We start from the raw sequence: 9,133 nt of genomic DNA, 5'->3' as shown, positions 1-9,133 counted from the left end.
ACGACTGGCTTGCTAATATTGGAAAAGTGCAAAGACACCTGCCGCAGGCCCTCCATGTCATATATGGGTACCTGACACTCTGCTCGTGAGCTAGAGGGAGGAGCCCTGGACCGAGACGTGGCGGAGCCTACTAGACCCCATCACTGGACCTTAATCAAAACTGGAGGTCAGAATACCAGAAACTCAGAATCGGTGCAGCTTTAGACACACCTAGATCTCCTGAATCAGACTTTTGGGGTGGGTGGGGCATTGTTTTTCCAGAATTTCTCCTAGAGGCTCAGATGTGTTCTCATTAAAAATCACTAAACTAGATAATTTCTAGCCAGGAACTCTCAGAATCAATTCTGACATTTGGGAGCACCTATGTGATATTTTTAAAAATGAAGGAAAGTCAAAATGGGGCTTCAGAATCTTTAAAAAATTTAGCACATCTTGAATCCCATAACTTGTGTTTATATTTAACCTAATCAGAGTTAAATAGGATTGTAATGCAATTTAATCTCACAAGATAATTAAAGATTTATGAAAAATATTTATTCTTGGGGAACCATAGGCAGTCTGATCTGAAAATAGAACACAAGTTTAAAACTGTTTGATGAATGGCTTTGTTCAGTTCTGCCAGGGTGACTCTGAACTTGAGGATACCATCTCATTTGATGAAAAGATTGAAGTATCAATTTGAGCCTCTTCATTAGAGAGAAGCCCAGGCTGCCAGTCGTCTTGCCTTCTCTCTCCTCCCCCTTTCCCTCTGCCCTCCCATAGAAAGTCCTGGACTACTATTGTAATTCTAATATCAGTCATGATGTTTCTAGGCTGACGACTTTATCCCCCTGGGGGAAAGTTGTTCATGATAATATTGATAAGAACAGCTAACATCTGCTGAACTCTTACTACATTTCAGGCACTATGAGCTGGGCGGAAAATAGATTTTCCTTTCTATGCCAGGAATCTGGGTCCCTGAGAGTTTACTATTCAAGAGAAGCAGTCTGTTTTCCAGAACAGGCTCCATATTAATCGTATTAACAAGAGTGAAGTATGGTTCTTTTCTCCTCTTTCAGCCAGTGTACTGGCTTTCACATGATTGTTATCTCTTTTGAGGATACTCAACCATCACTCAGGCTCCAGGACCTTGACACTGGATACAATCTTATGATTTGGTGACTTGGAGCTTGTGGAGCTTGTGGGGGCAAGACCAGATAAGTAGCAGGAGCATCCAAATGCAATAAGAGGGAGATGGGAGAGCACCCAAGTATGCAGCCTCAAGGGCGATTGTGGTCCTCATGGGTCAAATCTCTACCACCTTCTCCTGGGGTTGGCACCCTTCCCCCTTCTTACAGCCTCTCCCTCCCTTGGTTCAGAGTCATGTACCCCTTCGCTGATTTTTGGTTAGCACTTCTATGACTTTGGGCTAGTCACTCAAGCTCCCTGGGGCTTGAGTTTCCTCATTCAAAAGGCAAAAAGGAGATGGGGAATTGGACTTGGGTAAGATCTGTTCTCCTGACCTTACACATTTATTATGAATATTAAATGAGATAATATATTAAAGCTATGGACAAGGTATTAAAACAATCATCAAAAGAGTATATAGCCTTCTCCATTATCTCATTATATCACTGGTGAACACTTGGATAAATCACGTTCTCTGTATTTTGTACCTGTGAGTGGAGTTGTTGTTCAGTCGCTGATTTGTGCCCAACTCTTTGCGACCCCACGGACTGTTGCCCGCCAGACTCCTCTGTCCATGGGATTTCCCAGGCAAGGATACTGGAGTGGGTTGCCATTTCCTTCTCCAGAGGATCTTCCCCACCCAGGGATTGAACCCAAGTCTCCTTCTGGCAGGCAGATTCTTTAGCACTGAACCACATGAGTGGAGAGCTGTAACTGAAAATCTACATAATCAAATCAATCAGGTCCATTAGACTAAAACAGATTTACTCTTGCAAGCAGTGCAGCCTGTGACTGGTTGGTGAAAACTACTCTTAAGTTCCTCTTAGAGCAGAGGGCTGGAGGAGACAGTGTCTCAGAATATTTCTTCCATGACCCTGTCCGGGGCCTTTCCCTTCTCAAGGCTGCCCTCTCTTTTCTTCACCTCTAACTGAGTGCTACTTCCCAAGACAGAAGCCTTTTACAATAATAATAGTACGTTAGACTCGCCTGACATTTTGTTTGGAAGGAAATCCAAGTTATTTCTCAGGCTGGTGTTGTCTCCTTTTAAGGGCTGAGGAAACTCGCCCAGGGAGACAGCGTTCAGGAAAGCCACACTGCTAGTGAGTGACAGAACCAAAGGGAAAATGCTGAGTCTGCTGTGCATCTCATCTAGGATCTCTTAACAAAGACACTGTCCTTTTCTGGACAAAAATAACCAATGCAGAAACACCGCAGAGTCCTTTCCCGCAGTTGTGAAGGAAAAGGATGGAAATGAGTGGGCGCTTAATCACTGCTCCCCTCTGGGCCCAGCTTCCTGACCCTTCTTCCTCCCGGTACTCTCCAAGAATGGCAGGAAATCAGACCTCTAGTATGGAAAAAATAACACTTAGCCAAGAAAATGGCAAACATTTCCACCGGGGTTGTGTTTTCTGAGAACACATTGATTCGCTTTGTGGGGATGAAGAGCAGGATTGAGCCTGGGAAACACTGGTCCCCCTAGGGATGGGGAATCCGGGCTGGCCGAGGAGTAGGGGCACACATTTGGGGTGGCTGCAGGAGAGGAGGGATGAGAGAGGCTCCTTCCCTGAGCCCAAAGCAGAGGCCCCTGATCCACGTCTTGGGGTAAATGTGAGCAGCGGATCCACTTTCTCAAGTGCTAGAGTTAGATTCCATGGGCTTCCCTGGTGGCTCAGAGGTAAAGAATCCCTCTGCAATGCAGGAGACCTGGGTTCGATTCCTGGGTGGGGGAGATCCCCTAGAGAAGGGAATGGCAACCTACCCCAGTATTCTTACCTGGAAAATTCCATGGACAGAAGAGCCTGGTGGGCTATAGTCCATGAGGTTGCAAAGAGGTGGACATGACTGAGCAACACACACTAAGAAATTCTGTCCTGAAGTATGTCAGCTTTCTGTTAGTACCAATAATACCTCCAGCACCTAGTGAGTAGGCAACATTCACCAGGCCCCACTCTCATCATTGCCATGGATTCATCTGTGTAATTCTTGAAATGATCTTCAAGTGGCTCAGAGAGACCAAGACAGTCCACATGGGGGATAATTTGTAATTACTGTCTGCTGGTGTTTCACAATGCTTTTATATTTATCCTTGAACATAAAGGCTTCCGATGTTTTTGGAAATTCCAAACCTAAAGAGAAAGTCTGCTTAGAAAGACCTGATACTGAAGAAAATGGAAAAGCAGGGAAATTTCCCTATCTGGTCATGGCCACGTTTTTCCTTAGCAGCTGAGTGTTAGGGTTTCATAGTGTCTCACTTAGAGAGGGAAGGCTTCTAGCCCAGTTAGACAAAGAAAAAGAAGCCATACATCATCAATGTATGAAGAGTGCTACAGGAGAAAACAGCATTGTATTTACATAAAAGAAGGTTTATCTCAGAAATATTGCGATGCAGATGATAAAGACTTTCCTTAATGTGATAAATTGTGCCTTTGGTGAGTATAGGGATCATATTTGCATATTGCCATTTGCACATCTAGAGCCTAGCCCAGAGATGAGCTAGCATTAAAAAATTCCAGGCTCCTCTGTCCATGGGATTCTCCAGGCAAGAATACTGGTGTGGGTTGCCATTTCCTTCTCCAGGGGATCTTCCTGACCCAGGGATTGAACCCAGGTCTCTTGCATTTCAGGCAGGTCTTTTACCATCTGAGCCACCAAGGAAGGCCCTAATTAAATGAATTAAAACATGAAAAAACTAATTTTGGCCTAGTGAATTAAAAGAATGAATGGAAAGATGAATACCTTCTTGGAACCAATCAAATTCTTTGGCTGTCCTATAATTTCTCTATCAAATATTTCTTGAAGTTATATTATCCCAGAACTGAAGAAGAGGGAAGGACTTAAAAATTCATCTAATTTATTCTTTTTTATTTTTCAAGAAAAGAAAAGTGAGGCCCAGAAAGGTTAAGTGATTTGCCTCAGGCCACACAGCTCATCAGAGGCATAGTTAGAACCAGGAAAATGTTTCCTGACTTTCTGCCTGGACCCCTTTCATGCTGCTTCAGAGATGAACCGATAAGGAAATCCATCTTTGTCTTTACTGTCATGGAATTATGGATTTTCCCCTCTCATTGCTGCAACTCTTCTCTTAATTCTCACGGATCTGTCTTGAAGGATCTTCTGATTCCCCCCTCCCTTTGCCTTTTAAATCTTTTGAAAGGAGATCTGGCAGAAGTGTAGGTGGGGAGGGATTGGTTCTGGTAAAGTAAGTGGGTCAATGCAAGTGTTGGAGTATATTAAAAATTATGACACAGAAAACAGAATTGTTTGCAAGGTCGTGTTGGATACTCTGAGATAGTTGATCCCAAAATGAAGAGATTGGCTCTTGGACATTGCACCGGGTCTGCCATCTTGTCTACCTCCCTACTCTCAGCTCTGGAAAAGTGAACACTACATGCCTTGCCTCTGTTCCCCACTCCACCCCAGCAGCAACTGATGCCGCTAGTGATGAGCCCTAGATCCGAGCCTGGCCAATTAAATTCTTTCTCACGGGAAGTTAGAATTAGGACCCTGAGACCATTGTCAGTTCCTGTGGGAAACCAGGGGATAGGTTCTGCCGAGGCTGGAACTAAGGAATTTTATTAATATTTGGGGGTGGCTCAGGTGAACGGGACGCTGGACAGTATACAATGGATGAGGAAGCAAAGAAGCTTGTTTGTGGAAGGAAGGACAGAGCAAACAGGCAAAGGAAAACAGAAATGAAATCTGAAGGAGGCTAGGACTCTCCCGTTCTCTCAGGGACTATTTTTCCCACAGTGGGTTTTCATGTAATCCTCCTACAAAATTTTATTCATCTTTTAATGTTGATACAATTCTACTGTTTTTGTGGTTTCCAGAGAGAGGCTGGCTTTTGAGTTAGAGAAAACAAGAGAATAGAAGACTGCTTTTAAAGCGGCAGGTGAGCTGGAGCTGGAAAGGGAATATGACCTGGAGAACGAGGGGAAACGTGAGGGAAGAGAGCTTGCGGAGACAGGACAGGGGCGAAGACAGGGCACTGGGAATGCCAGCACCGTGAACGGCTGGCGAGGCTGAGCGGAGCTGGGTGACGGTGGCCGCCTTCCAGATACCCCGCTGACTCGGTGCCCAGCCAGGCTCGTTTTCCAGCCCCAAGAGCCAGTCAGCTGCTCCTCACTGCTGCAGGGAGACCATCAAAGGGATTTAATAATGGTTGGCAAATGTCAAATTACATTGAATCTAAACCAAATTCCAGACATTTAGGGCTGCGTAGTCATTAACAATCAATTAGTGCACTCCGCTTTCCGTCAAAGCATTTTTCACAACCTTCCCTCTGCATGATAAGGAAACACAGGCGTGGCTTCTTCTCCCCTCGAGGCTGAGCAAGGCCTCACTCCTTGCGTGTAGGCAGTGGAGGAACAAACCACCTCCTGTTCTCATTGTTTGTATTTCCTCACTTTCAGGAGTGGAAGGAAGTGTTAAGTGCCATTTGTACATCCCGTCCTGCAAGCAAGGGCTAAGGAAAGAGACATTGGTCATTTTCCTCTTTCTGTGGAATCCTGAAGTAATACAAGGGTAAAGAAGATGTCAAGAATCATCTAAAACCTTCTCTCTAGCTGGAAGCCAGGGACGTTGGGCTGCTGTTTGTGGAGGAGGGATGCATACCAATTACACACCGCGGGCATTAGGTGAACTCATTTCACCTCTAATGGTCCATGTTCTGATGCAGCAGGATTTCATTCCAGCAACAGAGCCGTAAACATTTACCGCAAAACAAGTCATTGCTTTATCGATTACTGAGTATCTGCTTCATCCTTCCCTTTCCAAATCAGCTCAGATTTATGGCGATTCCCTTCCCCCTTCCTGTTCCCTGAGTTACCCCCCACTCCCCCGCCATCAGTGGGGTGCTGCGAGTCAGAGGAAGAAGATAAATAGGAATCTGTATCTGTACATTTTCAGGAAGAGATTTCACAATCATTTTTTAGAATGCCTTCTTTGCTCCTATTTTTCCCTGCTAGGTCTTCCACGGGTCTATTTTTAGAACAACTTTCTCAGAATATAGAAAAGCCCATATTCTCCAACTGTGACATGGATTCCTTCCACTAGTTTAGTTGATAAAATCTGGATGGGAAACTGGGCTTAGCTCACGGGGCTTTGCTGACAGACAGTGGATTCCTACAGGCTCCTCCAAGCCCTTAGTCCCAGGAGACTTCTACTCTATGGATTAACTTCAATGGCGTAAAGGCTGCAACAGTTTAAGAAACAAATAAGGCTTGACTCAGAGAGGGTATTGTTGGTGTCTCGAAAGCCATGGACAGGGCCCAGACTGAGGCCTTAAGCCCAAAGTGGGTAAGTTGTTAGGTCCTAATAACAGACTGGTATTCCTATGCCCCAGTTAGGAATTCTGCCAGGGACTGTCTCAACATGAGCTGCCAAGGCCAAATGAGAGGATTGAATCAAAACCAGCAAAATCAAAATGCACTTTCCCAAAGAATTACCAAAGACCTCCATCTCAACACATTTTCAGGAGAGGGTTCCTGGGACTTAATCTGATCCGCTACCTCCTTGGAAGTCGCCCAGTGTAACTGATGACAGACAGGCTGTCCTTACTGTGACAGACCTCAAACATATGCAGTGTGATGAACAAACATACCACACTCTAAGCAAATCAGAGTCATAGGTACCTATGAAAATCCATATTTTTAAAAATAAAAACTAAGAACATAATGGCAAATCATCTACTTTTAAATGCGGCTTTGCTTCGTATGTTTCTCAGACTCTGAGATGCTCTGAAAATGACCTTAAGAAAACCTCTCAAACTGCAGACGTCCAGGCTTACCTCCAAAGAATGTGATTCAAGTTTGGGAGGAGATTCAGAAAAGTGTCTTTTTAAGAAGCACACTTGGTCATTCTGATGTAGGTGGTCATTGGTTTTCACCCTGAGTAACACCACACACAGCTTCTGTGTACATTTAAGAGTCAATTTCTACTGTGGGGCCCTCGGTCAGGAAGATTTCCCTGGAGAAGGGAATGGCTATCCATGCCAGTATTCTTACCTGAAGAATCCCATGGACAGCGGAGCCTAGCAGGCTACAGTCCATGGGGTCATGACTGAGCGATTAACACTTCTATTAGGGGTGGGGGAGGGATAATTATATTGCATAATCAAAATGGGAAAAATTCATATTTGGTATTCTACAATCCTGACTGTCTAAGATTCATCAAGTAGTTATTTTATTATTATTTTATTATTGCACATGTGTCTTAGAAACATTCAAGTGGGTGTGTATATGGCTGATAGATCTTACACAATACACACATACCAGTCACTGACCCACTGCCTGGCAGATCACAGTGTTTAACAAATGAGGATGTTCTAGAAGCTTCCATGTCATCCTACAGTTTTCTGTTTCTAACTGTACCAAGGAAACCAGGAAAACAACCACAACCATTCTCTTAGTAGCGCCATCTTAAATTATGCTGAAAATGGACCTCATCCAACTGGGATATAGTGACAGTACAAAGGTATGTAGGAGGAGGGGAGGAGGAAAGAGGAACTTATGGGACGATGGGTCAGGCGTTTGGGACAGCACTGGAGAGAAGTCCAATATGGGCTTGGGAGCTACTTTCTAATACCAGATACTACGAGGCAGACAGGAGGGAGAAAGAAAAGAGGAAAAAAGAATAAATAGGAACAAAAATGAAAAGAAAAACATAAAGATTGGAGACAGAAAGATATTAAAAGTTCCATGAACCAAAGACAATATTCAAATTTTGGCCATTCATTAATATAGTCATATTAACATGAGAAATAGAGTGTGATAAGATATTTCTAAGCAGGAGTAGAAAATAACTTTGTATGGATGTGACACTGAGTCAACTCATTTAAGATTTCCAGTGGCAAATCTTTCTTTGTTTCTATGAGCTCACCAGAGCATGTATGATTAGGTGCTTATTCCTTTTTTTTTTTTTTTTTTATTAGTTGGAGGCTAATTACTTCACAACATTTCAGTGGGTTTTGTCATACATTGATATGAATCAGCCATAGATTTACACGTATTCCCCATCCCGATCCCCCTTCCCACCTCCCTCTCCACCCGATTCCTCTGGGTCTTCCCAGTACACCAGGCCCGAGCACTTGTCTCATGCATCCCACCTGGGCTGGTGATCTGTTTCACCATAGATAGTATACATGCTGTTCTTTTGAAATATCCCACCCTCACATTCTCCCACAGAGTTCAAAAGTCTGTTCTGTATTTCTGTGTCTCTTTTTCTGTTTTGCATATAGGGTTATCATTACCATCTTTTAAAATTCCATATATATATGTGTTAGTATGCTGTAATGATCTTTATCTTTCTGGCTTACTTCACTCTGTATAAGGGGCTCCAGTTTCATCCATCTCATTAGGACTGGTTCAAATGAATTCTTTTTAATGGCTGAGTAATATTCCATGGTGTATATGTACCACAGCTTCCTTATCCATTCATCTGCTGATGGGCATCTAGGTTGCTTCCATGTCCTGGCTATTATAAACAGTGCTGCGATGAACATTGGGGTGCACGTGTCTCTTTCAGATCTGGTTTCCTCAGTGTGTATGCCCAGAAGTGGGATTGCTGGGTCATATGGCAGTTCTATTTCCAGTTTTTTAAGAAATCTCCACACTGTTTTCCATGGTGGCTGTACTAGTTTGCATTCCCACCAACAGTGTAAGAGGGTTCCCTTTTCTCCACACCCTCTCCAGCATTTATTGCTTGTAGCCTTTTGGATAGCAGCCATCCTGACTGGCGTGTAATGGTACCTCATTGTGGTTTTGATTTGCATTTCTCTAATAATGAGTGATGTTGAGCATCTTTTCATGTGTTTGTTAGCCATCTGTATGTCTTCTTTGGAGAAATGTCTGTTTAGTTCTTTGGCCCATTTTTTGATTGGGTCATTTATTTTTCTGGAATTGAGCTGCAGGAGTTGCTTGTATATTTTTGAGATTAATCCTTTGTCTGTTTCTTCATTTGCTATTAT

This window comes from Dama dama, chromosome 8 (genome assembly GCF_033118175.1).
Source record: "Dama dama isolate Ldn47 chromosome 8, ASM3311817v1, whole genome shotgun sequence".
NCBI lineage: Eukaryota > Metazoa > Chordata > Mammalia > Artiodactyla > Cervidae > Dama > Dama dama.
Note: the sequence above shows the minus strand (reverse complement) of the source record.